The sequence below is a fragment of the Pyrgilauda ruficollis genome, unplaced genomic scaffold, assembly GCF_017590135.1.
Source record: "Pyrgilauda ruficollis isolate IOZ18807 unplaced genomic scaffold, ASM1759013v1 scaffold8, whole genome shotgun sequence".
Classification (NCBI taxonomy): domain Eukaryota; kingdom Metazoa; phylum Chordata; class Aves; order Passeriformes; family Passeridae; genus Pyrgilauda; species Pyrgilauda ruficollis.
The window spans coordinates 8211812-8234227 of NW_024529932.1; the positions used below are offsets into that span (position 1 = coordinate 8211812).

At 39.8% G+C, this 22416-nt stretch overlaps 1 long non-coding RNA gene across 2 annotated transcripts in view; it reads left to right on the forward strand.

The window, feature by feature from the left end:
• The first annotated feature begins 13822 nt into the window (after nucleotides 1–13822).
• Nucleotides 13823–22416, forward strand: part of LOC121364286 — a 47204-nt gene continuing 38610 nt past the window's right edge. For both annotated transcript variants that reach the window (XR_005956837.1, XR_005956836.1), the window contains exon 1: nucleotides 13823–14014. This is a non-coding gene — a long non-coding RNA (uncharacterized LOC121364286). The remainder of the gene's footprint in view (nucleotides 14015–22416) is intronic.

Genomic DNA, 22416 nt, shown 5'->3' on the forward strand with positions numbered 1-22416 from the left:
ACTAGAGTACATTCACAAATGATGAAACAAAGCTTTGAATATCGGCCAGAATATATTAAAAGAAGATTGAATAATACTCCTAACATGGTAATATAATGATCTGAATACTTTAACAAGCAAGTGAATCATAACTGTGATATGATTTATTTAATTTGTCCCTTAAGACATCTCTTTAAATCCAGCAAAATAGACATAGTATTGTATAATTTGCATTTTTCCTCCCATAGTTATTTCTGCAAATAGACGTTCTTTGGTCTGGCTGCTATGTCTTGTATAATATGCCTTATTGTAATTGCTTTCAGAAAAATCAATATAATCCTACAGTGCACAAATCCAGCTAGACTGCTTGTCCTATGGTGGCAGTGAAAGAACAAATACCACTTTTATTTCAGTTGTCTGTCCGGAGCTGACAGGTTATTACGCTGCACATGAAAATGGTGGTGTTGAGAACTTTGCAGACCTGTGGGAAGCTGAGCGCAGTGCCCTTCACCCAAAAGGACTCCTGATTGTGTAACTGGCAATCTACAATTCCCTGTCACAAAGTCCCATGGCTGGCAGGATGGGGCTGCTCAGCTCTGGGTTTATAGACCCCAGATGGTCTCTCTGCAGTCACAGTGGCCTAGTGGTGAGTCAGATAAGAGAGCGACCTGTGGTCACACACCTGAGTCATTACAGGGCAGGTCATACAGCTTGTTAGTGATATAATTTCCTTGTTCAAATACGCCTGTGAAAACTTCCCAGTTTTAGGAATGAATGTTATACATTCCTTTCTTTCTTTAATCTTGCTTTCCTTTCAGGTACCTGCCTTGGGAAATGCTGTCCTGGATAATAAAATACAACAAAATGCTTAACTTCACTTTTCACCTCCCCTTGTGTCCCAGATGCATATACAGTTTCTGACCCTTCCAGTTCTTTCAGGTCTGAAGACACCAGAGTGTCGGAGAAGTTATTTTGATTTTTCATTTACATTTCAAAGCACTTTATTATAAGAATTCCACTAAGCCATCTTGTGCTAGCTATCCAAGACCTTAATGGGTGCTTCCTCCAAATGGACTCAGAATTTCTCCAGCTCTCTCACTAACACATAGAAACATTAAAGAATATTCAATGCATAGAGAAAATACTCTTCCTCACAAGAAGAAGCAGAGGTGCAGGCACTGATTTCTTCTCACTCTTGACCAGCAATAGGACCCAAAGGAATGGCTTGAAGCTGTGTCAGAGGAGGTCTCGGCTGAATGTTAGGGAAAGGATCTTCACCCAGAGGGTGTTTGGGCACTGGAACAGGCTCCCCAGGGAAGCGGTCACAGCACCAGCCTGAGAGAGCTCAAGGAGCATTTGGAGAGCACTCTGAGACACGTGGTGTGACTCTTGGGGATGTCCTGTGCAGGACTCAATGATCCTTGTGAATATTCTATGATTGTCCAACAGCAGAAACATAGACAAATGAGGCATGAGTGCCAAGTTTGGAGTGAGAGCCTTATCTTCCTCTCATCTGTCTGCTGGAAATACAACACAGCCAAGAGAAAACTGACTGGGAGGTTCCTGGAGTGTAAGAGAACTTCCTGACATGCATGAAATCAGAGTTAAGTTAGAATCTAGAATTGAGCTCAAATATTGAAATGAGTACAAAACCATCTGAAATAGCCAATTTTCTGGGGAAAAATGGAAGGTAAAAGGAGATGCAGTATAAGCTGGGTAGGACTTGCTAAGGGCAAAAGAAGAAAAGAGATGATGCTGTCACCAGTAGAAAACTTCAGACATCAGTTACGAGGAGATGCTGAGCTTCTGTTTTAGTCATGAAATAATCATTTTGCAGACCATTATATTATATAAATCTTCTGCTGAAAACCCATCAATAACTGTAATACCAGTAATCTTGAATTTCATTATAAGCGTGAGTTTAAAATTAGTTTGAACATTGAGGAGTGTAGTTTATAAGGAGAAAAGAATTATTTCTTAATATCTGTGCTGGCATCCAAGGGAGGAAGACAATTTTTTCTTACAATAAAGAGAAGATTATTGTTAGAAAAAGGAAGGCTTATTCCCCACTTTAGGCTCAGATTTATTATGTATTAGAGTCAAGCAAACTTCTGTCTCAGAAAAAGCTATGAATTTCTCAGACACTCTGGAAAATCAAGAGCTAATAAATTTTAATAGTGTATAGCACATTATTACATCCAGGAAGTGTAGTACAGATTACTACTTGACTGAGTATTTGCCTTGTGCTCCTGGTCAAAAGGAACTTGTGTAAATGTCAGTGGCATAACTGATCTGTGACACTGGAAGAGTGTGGTAAATCAATATTGTCTTAATTACATTTTTTTGAGGCAATTATATAGCAGTCAGAGAAGGATGGCATGCTTAGTTTTAGCATAATATAAGAGCTCAACTAGTTAATCAGTAAATTCATTGTCTGCAAGTCATTAAGAAACCCTGCAATCTGTGAGGTTTTCCCCCAGTACTCCTCTACCTAGGGCATTCCTGGTGGAGACTGTCATGGGTGCTGTTCAGACCCACAGGTCACTGTGCTGAAGTGTTGCTGTGGTGCCATGTTGCCTTTTCTAGCACAGGTGATGGATGCCAAGGCTATTCTGGCTTTGCAGCACCTGGCAGCACTGATCTACATCTCCATCCCTGAGGACAATTTCCTTGCAGAACAATGACTGCAAGATAAAATGCTTGTTGAATTTTAAAAATACCCAGTCACCAACAGGAGCAATGCAGGAGGAGCAGAGGCAGCCCAGTGGCTCACCTGCTCCTAGGCAGCACTCTGCTGTGTGGCGCCTCCTGGGTACACAAGCAGGCACTTAAACACTGAGATAAAGCCAAAACTCTTCTTCCTGAAAGCCACTTCTCATTCCACTGTCCTTCCTCTCTAATAAATGGCTAATGCTATAGAATTTGTTTGATTAAAGAACTAGTTCTCAGAGCCCAAAATACGGTGATGAATTTCTCTACTATTCATGCATGAAAAGTGCAAGATATTCTTTACAGCTTCTGTTGTTGAAGAGTGCAGGCAGCTCAGCTCACTGCCCAGGTCACTGCCCCATGAGACCTTCTCTGCCTGACTCATAGCAGTAACCTTGCTCATTTTCTACCCTTATGTAAATAATTAATGCCATGAAAATGCAATTCTCCTTTAATCTGTGTGCAGCAGTGTCACTCTGTACCGTTAGGAACTTAATTCCTTAATTAGGCTCCAATGTAGTCAATTTTGAAAAATGTGGCATCTCACTCAGGAATGAATAGTTGTGTGAAATGACTCACTTTAGGCATGCTTGTGAATTCCTACTCCCTCCCCACACAGCCCAGTAGATGGTGTGGTGTAAATGAAGAAATGGACCTAGAAGAAAATGGTCTTAGAAAAAGAAATGTGGTAGGAAGGAAATATTTCTGTATAGGCCAGGGGAAAAAAAAACAGTCCTGAAAAAAGAGGAGAGAAGGCTCCAATTAACCAAACTTAAAGTATGCAGAACTGTTCAGAGATATTTTAATAGCATCTGCTGCAGAGATTAAAAAGCAGGCAGGTGAAAAGGATAAGTATAGACAGTAAGTGAGGAAAAGCCTGTTCTGCAGAAAGACTTTTCCATAGTTTCATCAGACTGAGGAAAATTGATGGGCAGGATGACACAAAGACCGGGAATGCTGTCCTCCTGGTGAAACGTGCTTTTATCTTTTGTACAGGCTCATTATTTTTTAATTCAGCTTCATTTACCATTTCAGAAAGAAAACTGCTGTTCATAATTTAACTTTTCTTTTTTCTATGTGGTCCTGATTTGGCTGAGCTGAATTTTCTTTAAATTTCTTTGTAGTAACTTCCATCGAATATATACATTATTTTTATTTAATTGTTTACTTCCTGATTATTTGCTGAACATGACTCATAACTACATTTTTCTTTTCAGTTTTGCACACTTTGCTACGAAGAATGCTGTAGATAATTCACTTTCACTGTGGTGAAAATACAAAGATTCATTTCTTGGCATCCCCAGGAACTGAGAAAAGTTATAGGGAATTACTTGGGTGAAGTGAAAAAAGAAGAACTAGTGAATAAGATTCAAACAGATATGACTTCAACCAGTGAACAGTATAGCTGGAATGTGCCAAGAGCCCTCATGGATAATAAAACATTGAGGAACAAACCACATCTGTATGTGAAGAGATAACAAAGGCAAGAGAATTCCCATCGCAACTGGCTGCTTTCAAAATGGCATTGCAAGTTGGGAAATGCCAAGGAGAAAATCGGTTTAAAGGCTTTGCATGCAATTTGTAGAGTTTAGTGCAACATTTCATCAAGGCTTGTCTGAAGAGTTGATTTGCCTAATGGCAAATTATCTTTAGCAAAATAAGGTCCAAAATACAAATTTTCTTGCTAACATATAGCAAGAGGTGTCAGAAGTTTTAGTGCCTTGGGAACAGGCTCATTTTTCCCTCTAGCTTTGCCTGTAGACCATCAGGGAATTTGTCTGCTGTGGAACCATATCTGGGCTCTTTGCAATTCCTTCCCCTGACTGTCCACTGCTTGCTCATCAGCAGGAGGTAGAGAAGCAGCCCTGGCTGGGTGGGTGGCTGCAGCAGCAGGTGATTTGAGCACAGCCCAGAGAGAGCACATGCTTTGACATCCTCTTTGGTACTTCCCCAAGAGAATACATATCACTGAGTCTGGTCTTCATTTTATATAAAAAAATCTTTATCTAATCAACACCTCATTTCTCTCTCTGTAGAAAAGGCCTTACACAAAACCCACAGGTTTCATTGAAAGCCACTAGCAAGAGCCTCTGCAGATTCATTATAAGTTCTCTAGAAAGCACATGTATAAACACAAGACGTCTAGCTCTGCTGGATATTTTCTGCATCAACTTAACTGCAAGATGACACTGGATCTTTGAAAAAAGTACCAAAACAACAAAACAAACACAAAAAATGTGGCAAGTTTGTGGTCTCAAGACAGGGTACAGAACTCAGGTTTGTCAGCTGTTGAAACTGGAACATTTAATTGTCCTTCCCTGTGGGACCAGAGTAAACCCAGGCACAGCCAGAAACCCTGGAAGGGAAATGATATTTCAGGCTTTTTATTGCAAAGAACTAGAATAATAAATAGTGGATATTAAAACCATGTACCAGGCACTGTTACATTAGCAGGTTTAATAACTTTCTGCAGATATTACCTTGTTGTAATTCGTAAAATGACCATGACTACATTAGCAGTGTGGGTGACTACTGTGTTGGTGAGATATAGCCACTGCTGGGCACATTTGCTGTCACCGTGGGCTCCCAGATAATAAACATAATTACCTCCGTGGTACCAGCCAGTGCATCTGCTCACATAAATTATTTTGCAGCACTGTGACCCACCCCCATGTGGTGTGCTCTGCTGCTATTGTATGTCATGATCCCATTTCAGCAGGTTATTAGCTGCACTGTATCAAAGATGTGGAGCTGTTGAGCACAGCTCCTAGAATATTTTGGCCATTCATTTAATTCCAGAGAAGGAAAGATTAATTTATTACCAGAGCTTCAAGAGTGTCCTTGGGTTTTCATCTTGAGAATGTTGGGCAATTTTTTTTCCCTACATCCTGTTGCAAAGGCATGCTTATGGAATCTGATTTACACTTCTAGATTTACACATATATCTGATTTGCACTTCCACCCCCTCTCCTGGGACAGTCTAGACAGCTTTACAAGATTGATAGACAGAAAAGTATCACAAAGGCTGCACTTTTCTGTCCAAAGCTGCTTGGATATTTAACACCTTTTGGCAGTAGCCCTGAATCTGGGGGAGTAAAAGCAGTTCTTTGAGATGGCACAAACCCTTGGAGAACCAGTACTGCATCAAGCATACTCAGCTGGAAACTGTCTTGCACACAATGCATAATATCAACAAGCTGTTAGACAAATGTCAGGTTAGCTCATCTCTGGAAGTATGACTGCTCTTTGCAGCATCCTTTCTTCCTGCTTCCTAGTGTAACTCTCCTTCTTCAGATCCCTTGTCACCTAGGACCAACAGCAACACCATTTTCCAGAGCTGAGACACACAGATCCACCCTGCATTCAGTCTGGAACAAAGCCTGGTTCTAAGCAACATAATCCTTGTTTCTGATAAGAGAAGTAACAGCACATTTCTATCTGACTTTCTATTTCTGTAGTATTAAGTCTTCAGAGAGATTGCAGGGCTGTCTTGATCATTCTCTGTCAGTGATCTGTCCGCTCTCAATCTCCACTTTGACATCTATCCATGTCCTACCAGCATCACTGAGTGCCTCCCAGGACTTGCTTGCCATGGCATGAAACACAGGGAGAGCTGGTCTTCCTATATCTTTTGGCTACCTACCTGAAGTATGTCTTGGCAGGATTCGATCAGGAAGGTTTGGATGTAACCCATGCTATGCCTGACTGGGCACCACCTCTGCAGAGACCTGGCTAGACAAAACATCACACTTGCCCTTGGAGGACTTCTCAGAGTGTGTGCTTCTGTAGCAAACTACAGTCTTTGTACTCTTCCTCTTATCTGTCATGGGGTTTTATACACTTGATTTTTGCTTTGTGAGTCTTTTAACATTATATTAAGAGCACAAGGCTTCTCTGCTGGCTGCAAAAAGTAAAATATTCACTGAAATGGCTGTCTGCATGTTTCTCAGAGTGGTCTGCCTTTATTGTTTAAATTGATAAGCAAAATCCTAGCTCTTCAGAAATTTTGCAGGTGTGAAATTATGCATGAACTACAGAACAAAAGAAACCAGGCAAATAAAATTGAAGGGGGAAGAAGCAGCACTTTATTATGCAGGGAAATAAATGGCACTTTACATTGTCATTAAAACAGTGAAATATTTATTTGATTTTCTTTTGTATCAGAAATTTAGTAGGCTCTGTCTGACAAAAGACTCCAGTATGAATCTCAGTCCTTATTCTGAAGTTCTGGTTACCAAATATATCTACCCTGGCAAGAGTTATGAGATTTAGCTTGTAAGCCTGATTAAAAAATGGAAGTGGATCTTGCACAGTGGTTGAGTGATGGCAGTGATTTTCCTGTGTGCACACCCAGTGAGCTTAGTCACTGTTCCCTGGGGACTCCAGGGACTCCCCAGCATCCATGAGGCACAGGGCTGGTTTGGTTCAGTGCGATGATGTGTGACACAGTGCTCAGCTGAGCTGCTGGCTTCACTAGGAAGCATTTGACCAATTTTGACAGCTGCTCTCCAGGGGAGTTTGAGCAGCCCTGCAGACTCCCCTGGGCAGCTGCTGCTGTGCACAGACAATGAACAGGCACTGCTGCAGCCCCAAAGATGTCCTGAGGCCATTCCTGCAGCAGAATTGACCAAACTGAACACAAACAGGACAGCGGTATGGTCAGTAGAAATTGCTTCTGCAGATGCAGAAATGGTCACATAGGAAAGGGCTTTGTACCTTCTGGATTTAGGAAAAGCTTTTGCGCAGTTGAAGAAAATCAGTGTCAGTGGACCTTGCTTGTGCGGGTGTTGTGTAGGACCATGGCTCATCTGGATATGAAAAAAATCCCCCAAAGGAGAGTGCTGCTGCAATGATTCTCACAAAGTCCCATTACCAACCAGGCAGCAACTGGTCATCTGTCTGAGACATTCAATTTCCCTTCTGGGTATTATCCTAGTTAGAGATCTCAATAAATCAGTCTATCTAAAAAAAATTCTCTGTCATTGTCTGCACCACTATGGCAGAAGCCTTATCTTCACATTTAGAAAATGAATGAAACCATTATAAATAAATATAAAAATAACTGGTATCTCTCAGAAATACAGTAATAACCTTAAAATAACTTATTTTAAAAGCCTTGGTAAACAACAGTGGATGCTTCACTTCCCCACAGGCTCTTAAGCAATAGTGAAGACAGTTCCTTATTAAGTCTAACTATTAATGATACTTTTTATTTTCTTCTCACATTAAATGTCACAGTATCTTCTCATAAAGTTGGGGTGAAATTCATAAACACAGCTCCCAGGAGACTGCTATTACTTTAAAATTTCCAGCTGAAGAAAGGGAGTTTGACCATAATGGATAAAATAATTTTGTATGAAAATAGTACCATAGATGTTAGCAGTTGTGCCATGGATGTAAATTGGATTAATTTAGTTCTGTATTAGCAATAAAGGTTGGCATACTGCACCAGTGTCCTAGAATCTCACCAGCTGGAACAATGCTAAAGGATTTAAAAATACACAATTCTATAGGTTTTAATTTGGAAGAAGAAGGAAATTAAAGAGAGAGAATTGTCAGAGAATCAATGTGAAAATCTTCTTATCTGCATAATTTTAATGTATGGACGACCTGAAGAAGATTTTCAGGTATTTTCTGTGGAAAAGAGCTCACAATAGCCCACAGTGCTGTGCTGCCATTGCCTCTGCTGAGGGGGAGAACTGGACACACCTCACTGTGTTAGTCCAGGTTATCCACAGTTGCTGTGGAGTTTGCCAGGAATTTCAGTGAACTTTAATGTCTTCACTAAAGGACATTCAAAGCTTCTTTAAGTTTTCTTTAAAGTTATGAGTTTACTGTCATCTTTCTTCTGTTTCTCCCACAGCTTCTTGTGGTTTGGTGAGAAATACAAGGTTGATTTCCAAGTCAGCCTTTTATTTACAGAGTCACCATCGCATTTCAGTTGCCTCAGAGGTCTTCCCAATCAAAGAGAAAATTCCTGTAATATCATTGTGACAAAATACTATTTAGCCAAACAGCATACACAACTTCACCCCAATTCCCTGACCTAACCTGATGACCTCAAACACTGTGGCTGATCAGTAACCTGTAATTGTGATTTTTGCCTGTATGGGTCAAATCTGTAGCCTGAGGGAAAGCATTACAGAAAGGTAGAGCCTTCCTATGTTAGCTAGGTAAAAAATATGTGATTTTTCTCAACTAGACCAAGGCAAATGATTGGATGCAGCTCTGAGCAAAATGGTCTAGAAGGTGTCTCTGCTCACAGCAGCATGGAGCTAGATCATGTTTAAGATTCCTTCCAACACAAAGCATCTGTAGCCCTATGATACTTTGAAATCATCAATCTGTGAGCGAGCCTGAATCACTGGTGCTGACTGTTGGCAATACAGTAATTTAAAAGATTTGAATAATGGACACTGTTTTGGTTTTGGTTTTTTTTGGGTTTGTTTTTTTTTGTTTGTTTGTTTGTTTGTTTTGGTGTTTTGTTTGTTTGTTTTATTTTTTTTTTTTTCTGGCACATTTTGGTGACTTATACTGATATTTCAGGTGATGAGAGAAAATCTGCATTGCTAGGATTTGGGATCTGGGGATTTTCTGTGTATTGCTCCCAGCCCAAGTGTTTTGATACAGCACTCCACTTGTGGTCAAATAATCCAGTGCTTGATGCACCACCCAGGGAGAGGCAGTGTGTGCCACAGGTGAAGTAGCAATGGGGAATATGAGAGGTGTGTGAGGGGCTGGTGACTGCTCTTCAGGTGTGACTGCTGTTCGGGTGACATGCCAAATCTACCACTCTACTTCACACAAAGCACCGTGATGCAGCTTGTCTTGTCCTTTCTCTCATTCCATTCTCTGTACAATGTGGTTGTTAAAAATCATTTCTACATACAAGCAGGGGGTACAGCCTTTTCAGTCTCTTCCACCAGTAGATATGGTATAGATACAGCTTGATGGTATAGCCTGGAGTGGGAAGACAGCCTGGGTGCTTGTCCTCATCTGAACAAAACATGCACAGGAACACACGTTTGGAAAAGCCACACACAAGGGATGTACTTATGGGCAGTCAATGACTAGATTAACCAGCAATGCCAGAGCTGGAAGTGTATCACAGTTTTCTGACAGCTCAAACAACAGAAAGGGATATATGAGTTTTCCTACCCCTGGTTCTTGGCTTGACAGTCATCCTTGCTGATGTGAAATCTGTGTGGGTTTCAAAACATTTTACTAAGGATATTTGCTATCTAAAATATTCCTCAACTTGACAGAGATACCTATTGTTGGACAAACAAAATAAAGAAACCTCAGGGGCCAACAGAGCAGGACCAGGCTGGAATTAGCTGTAAATGCAGAAGTATGGGGTTTAGCTATAGTAATGACTAACCATTTCTCTACAAGTGGGGATTAATTTTGTTAATTCAGGGTCTTTCCTGTTTTCTATTGAGTGAATGTAGATGGAGAGCTGTCTGTTTGCTAATTGGGATGTACTGACACCTCTCAAGGTTTAAGATTCCTTACCTGAGTCTGAGAGATCCTGCTTTATGCAAAGTGGAGATACCACTCATTCACAACAGATCCTCAGTAAGTGACAGATAACATGCTACTACTGCTGGAATCCGTGTAGTTATTTCCTTTAGACAGTGAAATATCATCAAGTTTGCTGATATCACCAAACTGGGGGACAATATAGTTTGCATGAGGTCAGGGCTTCTATTGAGATGGTCATGGACAGCCTAGAGGAAGAGGCCTGTGGGATTCCCATGCATCAAAATGCATCAAAGCCGAATGCCTGCCCCCGAGCAGGAAGAGTGTGCTGCAGTAATGCAGGACATGAGCCAGTAACAAGCCACAGAAACACTGAATGGTTGAGGTCCAAGGGACCTCTGAGGATCACCTGGTCCAACCCCCATGAATAAGTAGGGCCACCTAGAGCTAATGGCCCGTGATCATATCCAGATGGTCTTTGAGTATCTCCAAGGCAGGTGACGCTGACACATAACGATGAGATCATCCTAAGCCTTCTCTTCTTCAGGCTGAACATTCCCAGCTCTCTCAGACTTTCCCCATATTTTACATGTTCCACTTCCTTAATCATTGGACTCTCTCCAGTACATCCACCTTTCTCTTGTACTAAAATGTCCAGTTCTACAGACACAGCCTCACCAGTGCTGAATAAAAGGAGAAGGATCTCCCATTTCTCCAGCCTGTTGAGGTCTCTCTCCAAGACAGCATAACCCTCTGGCATATCAGCAAATTCTCCCGCCTTTGTGTCACCAGAAACTTGTTGGTGGCACATTTTGCCCCATCATTAGTGAAGTCATTGAATCACCTTGTGATTCTGTGCTCTTCTAAGAACTATGACTGACCACTGCATTCCTGCTCTCTACAAGGAACGCTTTTCACACTCCTCCACTTAAAGCCTGTACTTTTTACACTGCCTTTGCCACAGTCCAGTGTGTCACTGCTGTACCCATTTGGGTTCTTTGAATTACATTTGCTTGAAGAGCACTTGCTAAATTGGAGAGTGTTTAAGGCTGGGTTGAAACTTGCCTTATATCAATACAGAGAAGGACTCTGCTGTAATTTTTTTTTCCCACTGTGAGGATATACATACAAGTTTGTAGAGCTTCATGTTCATACAAATATATTTACCTGTGGGAGGGGAATGACTCATCTATGGATTTTGAAAATGGATGTGATGACTGAATTGTTTTCTGAAGACAGGCTTTTACACCATCTGCAATGCTGTCATGTTACTGTGAACAGACCCAAAATGCATTCGGAACAACAATGTAAAACAGACTGATGTGAGAAATTCCATTGGCCATACTGTGGGAATTTTTTTAATAGCAGTGAGAAATGCAGTTTATATGAAACATAAAGAAGTGTGGTACTGACAGCCTTCTACCTGTTCCTAGAAGTTAGACACCTGGTTAGGTCTGAAAACTGAGGCTTTATCTTCTTTCTGTTATTCTTTCTGGCATTATTTCATGTAACCATTCAAATTTCATTCAACCTTGCAGAATCCTTGACCTCAATTGCACCTCTATCAATGCATTTGCACCACACTCAGAATTATCTCCTGTAGGGAATGGATTTTATCAGTTTTCATTCTGCCAGCTTTCAGGTTTGCTAACATATCTCCACATTCTTGCATCACAAGACAGAGGAAACAGAAATTCTCTATCTATCTTTTCAATCACATTCTTTTATTTAGTGTAGTGGTTTCTCATCGCCTCTTATTAATCTAATTTCTAAAGGAAACAATTGCACTCTTTTCAATCTCCCCTTAAGTGTCTTTCTGTATCCTTAATAATTATGCCCTTCTTTCAAGCCCTCTACAATTCTGTCCAATTTTTCTCAAGAAATGGTGGCTGGGGTTGTACAACTAGAAACATAACTGCATTTGTTTTGCACTATTCTCCTCAGCCCATTTTTGTGTGCATTCTGACATATCATTTGCTTTTTTCTGTCACTGTGATGCATTAAGTAGGTGCTCCAGTGTTTTACCTGTAATGATATACATATTTCTTACCTCAAGTGGCAAAACCAACAGATTTCTAATTCAACTGTTGGAGAACAAGTAGTCTGGGGGGATTTTTTGTAGTTACCAACTTCACATTTCACTTGTCTATGTAGTCTGTCCTGCATTCTAAAGTTCTTTGTCTTATTGTCACGTTCTGAATAGAATAAATAACTTTATCAGGTTTCATATTTTGTGGACAGATTTTGTAGGTAGAGTTCTGTCCATTCTTTTGTATCACTCTTGTTCTGTCATTATGCTTTTTTCTTGTGCATAGTGAAACTTCAATCTTTGGTTTTCTTTTGTTGGGGATATTATGTTTCTCCTTAAGTAGGCAGACCTACCAACTTCATCCATCTCCTGTTTTCCACTGGGGTTCACCCACAAATAATACAACTCACAGATGGAGAAAGGAATAAAGGAAAAAGAGTTAAATGGATTTCCAGCTCAGTCTCCTGCATTTTCAGATTATCATGTAGAAAACATTAATTTAAGAGTTGTTTATAAAAACATCTGCTCTCCATTCCATCTCCCATCCCACCACACAAAAAACCAGAAAAGACCATATTTAAGTTTGCAAAGCTTTTCAAAATTTGAAACTTCACCTGTAGTGTAAAAAAAAATTTCTGAGAATTATATGATCATCATATGAAGAGTAGACCCATTCAAAGGGTCTTGCATTTAGTGCAGAAAATTTCTCAAAAATAATTTTCAATCATTTATGATTTGATCATCCATGGTACAGCATAATTGCATCAATACGACCTTAAGAGAAGGAGGGAAAGAAAAAAATATTAAAGTATCTCTTAGTTATGAGGGTTTCATAGTAGTACTATGTGGTGTTTATATATAGTAATTTAAGAACATAAAGCTCTATATATTTTAGGAAAAAATAATGTAAAGGTTTTGAAATTAACCCTTGGAGGTTTCCTGTGGAGCACATATTCACCTGCCATATCCTCCCATGAAGGATGCCATGCTGGAGCAGGCTCCTGACAGACCTGTGGCCCTGTGGAGAGAGGGAACCCATGCTGAAGCAGGCTTGCTGGCAAGACTAATAACCTCTTATGAAATGGTAATAAATTAATTTCCTCAAATTGAGTCTGTTTTGTTTATGACAGTAATCAGTAAGGGAATTTCCTCTCTCTATAAAATCTCTAATCATAATTTTATTTTTTTTTATCTCTTTTCTCTTCCTGTCCTGATGAGCGTGGGGAGAATCTGAGTGGGGCCCTGGCAGCCAAAAAATGTCAAGGCCATCACAGAGCCCTCTCTGTAATCTCAGTCAAACACATACTTGCCAACAGAAAATACTTTTCACACTAGACAAGGTCAGTTATTATATTCAAATGCAAAATCTTCATGCATTATCTCTTCCACAACTAAAGGCATAATCTTCATTAAAGTGTACTTTGCATCTTCATGCCTATGCCTGGAGTTAGTTAGCACAGGTCTTATCCTAGAGATATTCTAAAATGTTTCTATCATGGGTACACTGCAAGAGGGGAAAGGATTTTGTCTTTTGACACCACTGGTGAGTCATGTGCAGCTGTGCAGCCATTTCTATTTTGAAGTTGCATCTGTACCAGAAATTGCCAACCCACGTGACAGAAGCAGAGGGACTGGATGATTGGGTCCATTAGTCAGTCTGAAAGAAACTTAACTTCCAAGGCCCTTGGATGTGACTCTTTTAATACAAAAATGATGGAAGAAATTTTCTTTAGTTGTTCAGGCAGATGGAACACCACTGAAATTGGCTGCTCCTACTCACTTGCAGCTACTCAGTTTAGGATTTTAACACCTTTTGTAAGTAACCTTTAAAAACAGTTTTTTGTTTGTTTGTTTATTGAGGTTTTGATTTGGTTTTGTGTATTTGTATGTTTGTTTGGGTTTTTGTTTGGTTGCTTTTGTTTTTGTGAGGTTTTGTTTGTTTGTTTCCTTTGGGTTTTTTTTGGTTTTCTCACCATGTTCAAACTGTTTAGAAGCTCCAGATACTGAACAGGTCAGGGAGCTGGAAATGCTGATCAAGAAATACAACAGAGTGTCTTTGCTCTCATTTATGTAGATAAGCCAACCAAGCTGAAAGAATACTTTCAGTAACAAATATTAAAATTGAAGCATGGAGTCTTGATTCTCCTATTAGAAGCAGAGACTCCATTTCTTTTGCCTTAAATTGATATGAAACAGCAATCTGGGATCCAAATATTTGGAGGTCCTGACTTTCCCTTTTGCAATTTTTGCTCATATCACTTTCCTCAAAACCTCTTGAAAGCAGCCTGGCAGAATTGATTTAGCACCAAGAGAACCTGACATTAGATTAGACCAGTTACAAAGAAGAGGGATAAAGCAGAGGAAATAAAATCACAGAGATCCTCTGAGGAAGAGGTGATTTGTGCTGTGAAGCACAGACAGCTAACAGAACAAAAGGGGAATTCCAGCTGAACACAAAACAGGCATGTAGAACTGTGATTGTGTTTGAAGCAGCTATATTATAATGGTACTGAGATAAGGAGGTAAGAAAAACAATAAGACAAATAAGGCAGATGACAGTAAGAAATGAACACAAAAATCACTTTCTCTGCTATGAGCTGTTGAGGAAAAACTGAAAGCAAGGCCAAGGCAAGAAGGAAAGAGTTTAGATTAGTTTCCTAGAAAATATTTCTTTCTAAGTGAAATGTTAACAGTGGAATAGATACACGAATTGCCCTGCAATGGCTGCTTGTATTGAAAAAAAAGCTGGTGTAGATTTTATTGGGTTGTCTCTGGAAAATAACATTATTTTTTTCTCTTTTGCGTGCATTGTATAAATTAGATTCCAGCTACTGAGCTATGAGAAGCAAAATCCTATTTAATATTATATTCAATCTGAGAGGAGCAAGCCTCCTGCCATATTGTATAGCAAGAAGGAGACTTGTGGAATGTATAATAACAGCAGGGATGAAATCTGGGGATAACTGAGAAGTTTCCCACATGTGAAGAACATACCTTTTTATCCACTCTAGGTACACTTATTCTCTGGAGGGACTTTAAACCCATTAATTTTCCACTCAACAGCCCCCATTTTGTAGAGATCGATTTTGTTTCACAGAGACATCCCTCTCAATCTCTTTCCTCACTCTCAGGCATAATCTATCTTTCTGTACTAGAGACCAAAAGCCACTCTCACCATGCTGGAAAGTATCTGGGAGTACTAAAAGTAGAGACAACTAACAAAGCTCGCAGAAGCTCTCCACCTTTTTCCTATTTGGAGGAGAAATCTGGCTTTAGATCTGTACATACCAGGTTTCCAACGTGCCTACACACATGACCATCTGTTGGGTGGCACCATGCCTGTTCTCCACATTGCAGCAGAAATTCCAAGGAGGAGCAGGCACCAGCCAAAGTGGAGCTGACAAGGATAGCCTTCTCACCAGAAGCACAGCCCTCAAAACAAGCTGTGTCCATTGGCACTGTATGAATCTCCAAGGTGCTCCCTCTGTGATCCCTCAAGACTCTTTTCCTTGGGTCAGGGGTAGAGGCTGACAGAAGTTACTGGAGGCACCAGTAGGCATCTCCCTCCAATGCCTTCTGATGATGCCTTCTGAGATAGTCTCTCTCTGGTGCCCCACTATGCCCTATTTTCTCTTGGATACCTTGTAAACAGCAGAGAACCAGTGAGAACATCTTTTGCAGGTAATAAGGAAGTTGCAGCTCACTTTGTTGTAATTCTTTGCTCCTCAGATATTTCTGAATTCTTCCTAAGACTCCCTACCAAACAAGCAACCTATGGAAATGTTCACAGCATGGAAGGGCAGATACTCATTGTTACATATAGAAAGGCAACCAAAAAAGTTGGATTTTTTTTTTTTTTCCTAAGAATTGGAAAGAGTAACTAATGAGTCATGCTTTTGGAATCTTTTGAGTTGGCTACCTGACAGATCTGCTTTCTCTGTACCTCACCCACTGGAGACATGAGCTGCACGCTTGTGGGGCTGCTTGGCTGAGGGCTTGCTGGGAGGGAAATGCCAGCTGACCAGACACTGAGGTTACCCCAGAATAACATGAATGAATTGTTTTGAAAATGGCAAACCCTGTCTTGTGGAAAGGACATTGGGAGACAGAGGTCCACCTACACCAGCGGAGAAATCAGTTTTTCTTTAATAATGAAGCATTTTTAATTACTTCACCTGATTTTTCTCTGAAAGTGTTACTTTATGCTAAGTTTTGTATTGACATTGACCTTACGTAGACTGGATAAGGAGGCTATGAAGAAGAAATAAATCAAGTATGCCAATGGCTCAGTAACATGGAGGTCAGGAACCTTATCCATTTGGGTTTGGAAGTTGATGTCTTCGCAGTGATTACTCCAGTGGTTTGAAACATATGGGTCTGTTGAACTGGAGGCCTTTTTTCCCTTTGTTTCCAGGTATATTCTTGTTCTGTCTTACTTGAAAATGATGTGAAAACTTTTTCTTGATTTATAAGAGTTCTTCCATAATTGAGAGAGCACAGAAGACAGACATATAAAGTAAAACAGTAAAATCCCCTTTGAAGTGAGTTTCATGATAACAGTTATGCTTGCAATTCAATTCTTCTTAATGGGGATTTTTCCAAAGTATTTCCTTTGAATTTCAATGTAGGGTATTCTTATATCAGAAGTATCAGTCAGGAAGGCTAAATATTTCTGAAATTCACTATGATTCTGGTTTGCTGCATGAAACCAGGAAAGAAAACCCTTTCAGGGACGAATTTATTGGTATTGGCTCTTATGGAATAAACCATGAAATACAGTAGACAGATTTATTTCTGAGCAGTGATACTTCTGTCATCATACTGATTTTCAAACCTTTGGTATGCTAGCTGGACCTTGATCTCACTGTCTTCTTATTAAAACAAATACCTTAAATAAATAATTTGCTGAGTCGCTACAATTCTGTTGCAAGACTGAGTTTAAAATGCTTATTCAGGGTGTAAAGGGATGGCTTTGTGTGTTTTTTTAACTGTCAATGGAAACTTGCTTCCCAGATGAGTGGCTGTCTCATCTACCTACCTATCCTGTATCTCAAAAAATATTAGAAATAATTTCTGAATCTTAGGGTATGTATTGAACTGAAGGTCAGGAACCTTATCCATTTGGGTTTGGAAGTTGATGTCTTCGCAGTGATCTTAGGGTATGTATTGAACTTCGCAAGAATCTTAGGGTATGTATTGAACTGAAAAGAAAAAAGTATTCTGGTTAGTGAAAACAACTCGACACAATTCAACTTCACACACTGAGTGGTCCTTTCCCTCAAATAACATTTCCTCTGTCGGTATTCAGTTTGACATGACTAGAATTATGTCACTGTGATGTGACATAATTATGACTAGAATTATGTCAGCTGTGATGTACCATGTGTCACCATGCTGTGGTATCCCATCATGGGATTGCATTCCCATGCCTGGTCACTTATCTCTCTATGACAATGCCCTGATGGCCACCAGGTCTTCTGGTGAACCTAGGCCTGGCTCAAACAGCACCCAGTTTGTGATGGGCCAGGGAGAAGACTGACACTTAGAGCCTTGTGTTTCTACACCAGTCATAAATACTTGTACCTCACCACACTCATATATTCTCTTTTTTTGACAAATTAATATTCTCGATTGCTCACCCTAGTTGATGTGCACTGCCTACTGCAGCACTAACCCTTTCAGGGAAAAAAAAAAAAAAAATCACGAGCTGCCAGAACTAACAATTCGCTTATGAGTTTATAATTTAAATTATGAAAGGCATCAACAAAAAAAAAAAAAAAAAAAAAAAAATTCAATTATTTACTAATTGTTTCAGCTAGAAAAATAATTATAGCAATTTATTGAAGGTTCTTTAAAGCAGTGATTGCTTTTACAAAGTCTTCCAGTTGACTCAGAGTAACTTGAAAGAAATTCACTGCAGTCTTTGCATGACAATTAGGGAGGGAGGCACTACAGCAAGGTTACAAAGGACTGTTCTGAATTTCTTTAGTAGCTCTTCTGAAGTGATCTGTGGTTGGACTAGAAGTGTGTGTGGTTTTTGTCTCTAACTTAAAAGTATGCGTATCTTGAGCACTAGTCAAACTGTGTGTCAGTCAAACCTCTGGCTAATGATCAAAATGATGCCAGGTACTAGAATCTTGTAGTATTGACAGCTTCATATCAGGTAGTTGACTGAGACACATACAAAAATGGAGGAAACTGGATAAAACACCTTCCTCCCCCAAAATCCACACAGAAGAATGATTTTGCCTTACCAGTACTGATAACAACTTTGGATCTAGAAAGGCCTTTATTTTTCACAGTTCATTTTCCCTTTCCCCTATTCCTTTTTCCAGAAGTCTACACTGTTAGTTGTGGCCATAATGAATTGGAGGTGCGGCTTTGATTTATTTTTGACATTCTTAAATAATTCCTTTTTAACAGAGTACTGACCATTCTGGATTTAAGGGTAGGATTTAGGTAAAAGTTCAGACATCTACAGATACATGACACAATGCCAGACTATTTTAGAAAAGCCATCAAAGCAACTGAGGATTTTCCAGTTCTGCCATATATGAGTGCTGCCCTCTAATTATAATGCAAAAACTCTCATTAACACCTTTAACCTCTGAGCCAGGCATTTAAGCTGCCACTAAAATCAAAGGAAATTTAGTCAAGGCAGCCAACGGAGTGTAGAGAACTATTTACCTGTCCAAATGTAGGTGTTTGCTTTCAGAGGAGACAAATGGCTCTCCAGAGTCCACATCTGCACCAGCCAGATCCCCATTGGCTGCCATCAAAGGTTAAATTTCCAGCTCATAGAGACACCTACATTTAAGTGCCTAAATCTTCAGATACACTGTCTGACTCTGGTAACCTGCAGTGTGTCTGACATTTATTTACACAATGCTGACATAAATCACTCTAAAAATCACTTTTCCCTGCAGTGTACACAATTTTTTTCTGAGCAAAAGCTAAGGAGCTGGTCAGTAGCAGTGCAAAGTCCCAGGCAGAGAATGGTTATTGTTGTGCTCAGAAATGTCTGTAAACCTTATAAAAGAGTGCCAGCTTCAAGCAGCTACCACTTACATAATCTAAGATGTAAGTAGATCTATATATATGAAAAACCAAGGAATGAACAAAAGCAAAACAAAAACAAAAGGTGGAAGGGGAACAAATCTTAAATATTTTTTTCACACTTGCAAGATTCTATTAGTTCTTTGCACTTGCATCTATCTGAACAGTCTGCTGTCTTCGTACTTTTAAAAGCTGGAAAGATGTACATTTGTAGAAATACCCTGCTTTGCATCTGCTCTTCCCCAGGAATTCTTCTTTCACAGGTGAATAAATTATGTCTTTACTTGCTCATTTCTTATTTTCATCCTTTTTCTCTTCCAATTGTAAATCATTCAGTCACATTTTTTCCTTCCTTTTTAACCTTCCTTACTAGTCTGTCCCTTAGTCTCTTTTTTTCCCCATCTACCCACAAGACTCACTTTGATTCTCCAAAAAACAGAGGCACATCAGTTTGAATTCCAAGTTTGCTTATCAATTTAACTTTCTCTTTCAGATCTATGATTCACCTAATTTAATTTTTTTAAAGAGAACTAGAAATTTTCAAGGTGCTATCTGCATAAAGGCAATACAGGTTTCTTTCCCCTAGGCTGTCACCTTGTATTTTCAACTCCACATTGTAGCACTTCTTTTCTATTGGGTTGCAGTGTAATTGTTCCTCATTGATACAGTGAAAAGTGAAAGTATAATCATCCTACTGACATTTCTCTTTTGGCTTCTTATTAAGCATTAATGTGAAATGTTGGTTACTTGATGCAACATGTCTATGGTATTTAAGGATGCTCAAATGCATGACAACAAAAAGAATAATTGCAACCTTTTAAAAATCTGAAGGACACTGTAAAGGATATTATTGCTCCAATGCCTGAAAAAGCACATTGTATTATACATCTGCAGAAATAACATTGTAAAATATGCTATTTGACTTACCCTGAAACACCAGAACATTTTCCTGTATATTACACAGGTACATGGTGAGATTTATGTATTTGTTTTTCAAAGAGCTCAATATACCTGATCATATATGACTGGATTGCAAAAAAGCCTAGGAAATTGGCTCCCTGCATTCAGTTTTTGCTCAGCTGCATGTAACACAGGGAAAAATGACTGTATCCCTGTCCCCTTCTCCAGCAGAAGAAATAGAGGTGGAGGGGAATGACGGTAGAGTGGGCATCAAGCTAGACAAGTCTAGCTTGTCCTAGGAAACTTGGATGCAGTGTCTCCATCCCAATGTGTACAAAGTCAAGCAAAGATAGTAGCAGTTCTGCCCTCATGAGCAGGGGTTTCTTGACAAAACTTAAATGTAAAAAACAAAGTACACAAGATTTGGAAGCAGGAAGAGCTGACCCAAAAGGGATATAGAGGCACCGTTTAGGAGTGCACAGTTAGGAAAGCCCAAGCCCACCTGGAATGGAAACTGTAAGGGACGTGAAGATCAATGAGAAAAGTTACTACAAGTACTTCAGTAGCAAAAGATGAAGGAAAATGTGAGCCTGATGCTGAAAGGAGCAGAAGGCCTGATGCCACAGCACATGGAAAATGCCAAGACACTCAATGCCCTGTTTGCTTTGACCTTAATTGGTAATATTTACCTTCATGAATCCCAGACCTCTAAAATCAGTGGGGAAGTCTGAAGAAAGTAATTAAGTTGGGGAAGATTTAAACAAAATCTGACGTAGTGGAGTTATTTAGATCTGGTGGGATACACCCAAAAGTGCTGGCTGATGTGAAGCTGCTCTCAATTACCTTTGAAAGATTGTGGTGATCACAGGAGGGTTTTTGGAATGGGCAGAAAGCAAATGCCGTTCTGACATTCAAGAAAGACAAGAAAGACTATCCTGGGAACTGCAGACTGGCCAGCCTCTCCTCAGTCCTGGGACATTCCTGGAAACTGTTTCTAGACTTATGAAAGACAGGAGGGTTATTGGGAGTGGTCATCATGGATACACAGGATGGATTGGGCCTTAGGAACACCATCTCCTACAGTGAAATTAGTAACTTAGCAGAAGAGGGGAAAAACGTGGACATTGCTTTGACATTTGCTCTTTACCGTAACATGCTCACAGACCAACTGAGTGTGTGGTATATATGGAACAGCTAGTTTCTGGCATTTAGGGAACAGAATTTGGTTTATGTACTTCTTACTGGGTGTGTTCCCACTTAATGGTTCACAGGCTAGTAAAAGATCTAAGACTTTTCTCTCTCACCTGATGAAAAGCAAAGGGGTGGCACCTGGGTTAAATGTGTCAACACCCACCAAATCATCTCAAGAAAGGTTTCTGATCCCAATCAGACTGCTTTCCTTGCATTTAGTTTGCTGACATGAGGATCTGGAGTAGTTTGGATTTGCCAGCTCTTTTGAAAACTGACTCATTTGAGAAAATGATTAGTTAGACTTTTCAGAGCCTAAATGTAGGCCATCATCATTTTAGCCTGGGCCATGGATTAAGCTTCTGCTTATGCTTAGTTCTCTTTACTTTCATATTGTATTTTAAAGCATATGGCTGAAGTTATTTTGCATCTTGGTAAATGTGTCATCCAAACCACTCTGACGCTTAAAATGTTAGTCAGATGGTGGTTTTCTATTTGACAAGTCAGGATATGACTCTGTGAAGCTCTTGGTTTCTTAGATGCCTCTAAGTATATGCAAAATATTGTATTTTAATGGGAATTTCAATTGCCATCATTATGCATTACATCAGAAAATATGAACAGATAGGTCACCTTGTGATAACTAGTAACAAAATAACAAATGAGGGAGTTTTCCTAGTTTTATAGCTCTATAACTGAGGGCAGAAACTGGCTGTTAGGGCATTTGTTGTCCAATTGCATTCCAATACCTGACTGTATGAGGTACTGTGTAGATTAAGAGCTACTGAAACTCACTTCTCATAGATTATGTCTTATATCCATCCCCCACTTGCTCCCTCTGCAGCATCCCCAGGTTCTCTGTGTTCCCTGAATTCCCATTATACTATTTAGATTATCTCATGCCCAATATCTCGCTTCCCCTACTCCCAAATCCTTCCCTGTGTTCCCTGTATGTTTTCTGTTTTCAAGACAGGAAAAAACAGGTCCTGTATCTAGGTTGGAATTACAAGTGCACTGACTGGCCATCTGGTACTCATGTCAGGTCACATCAGCTCTCAAAATAGATAAGCACT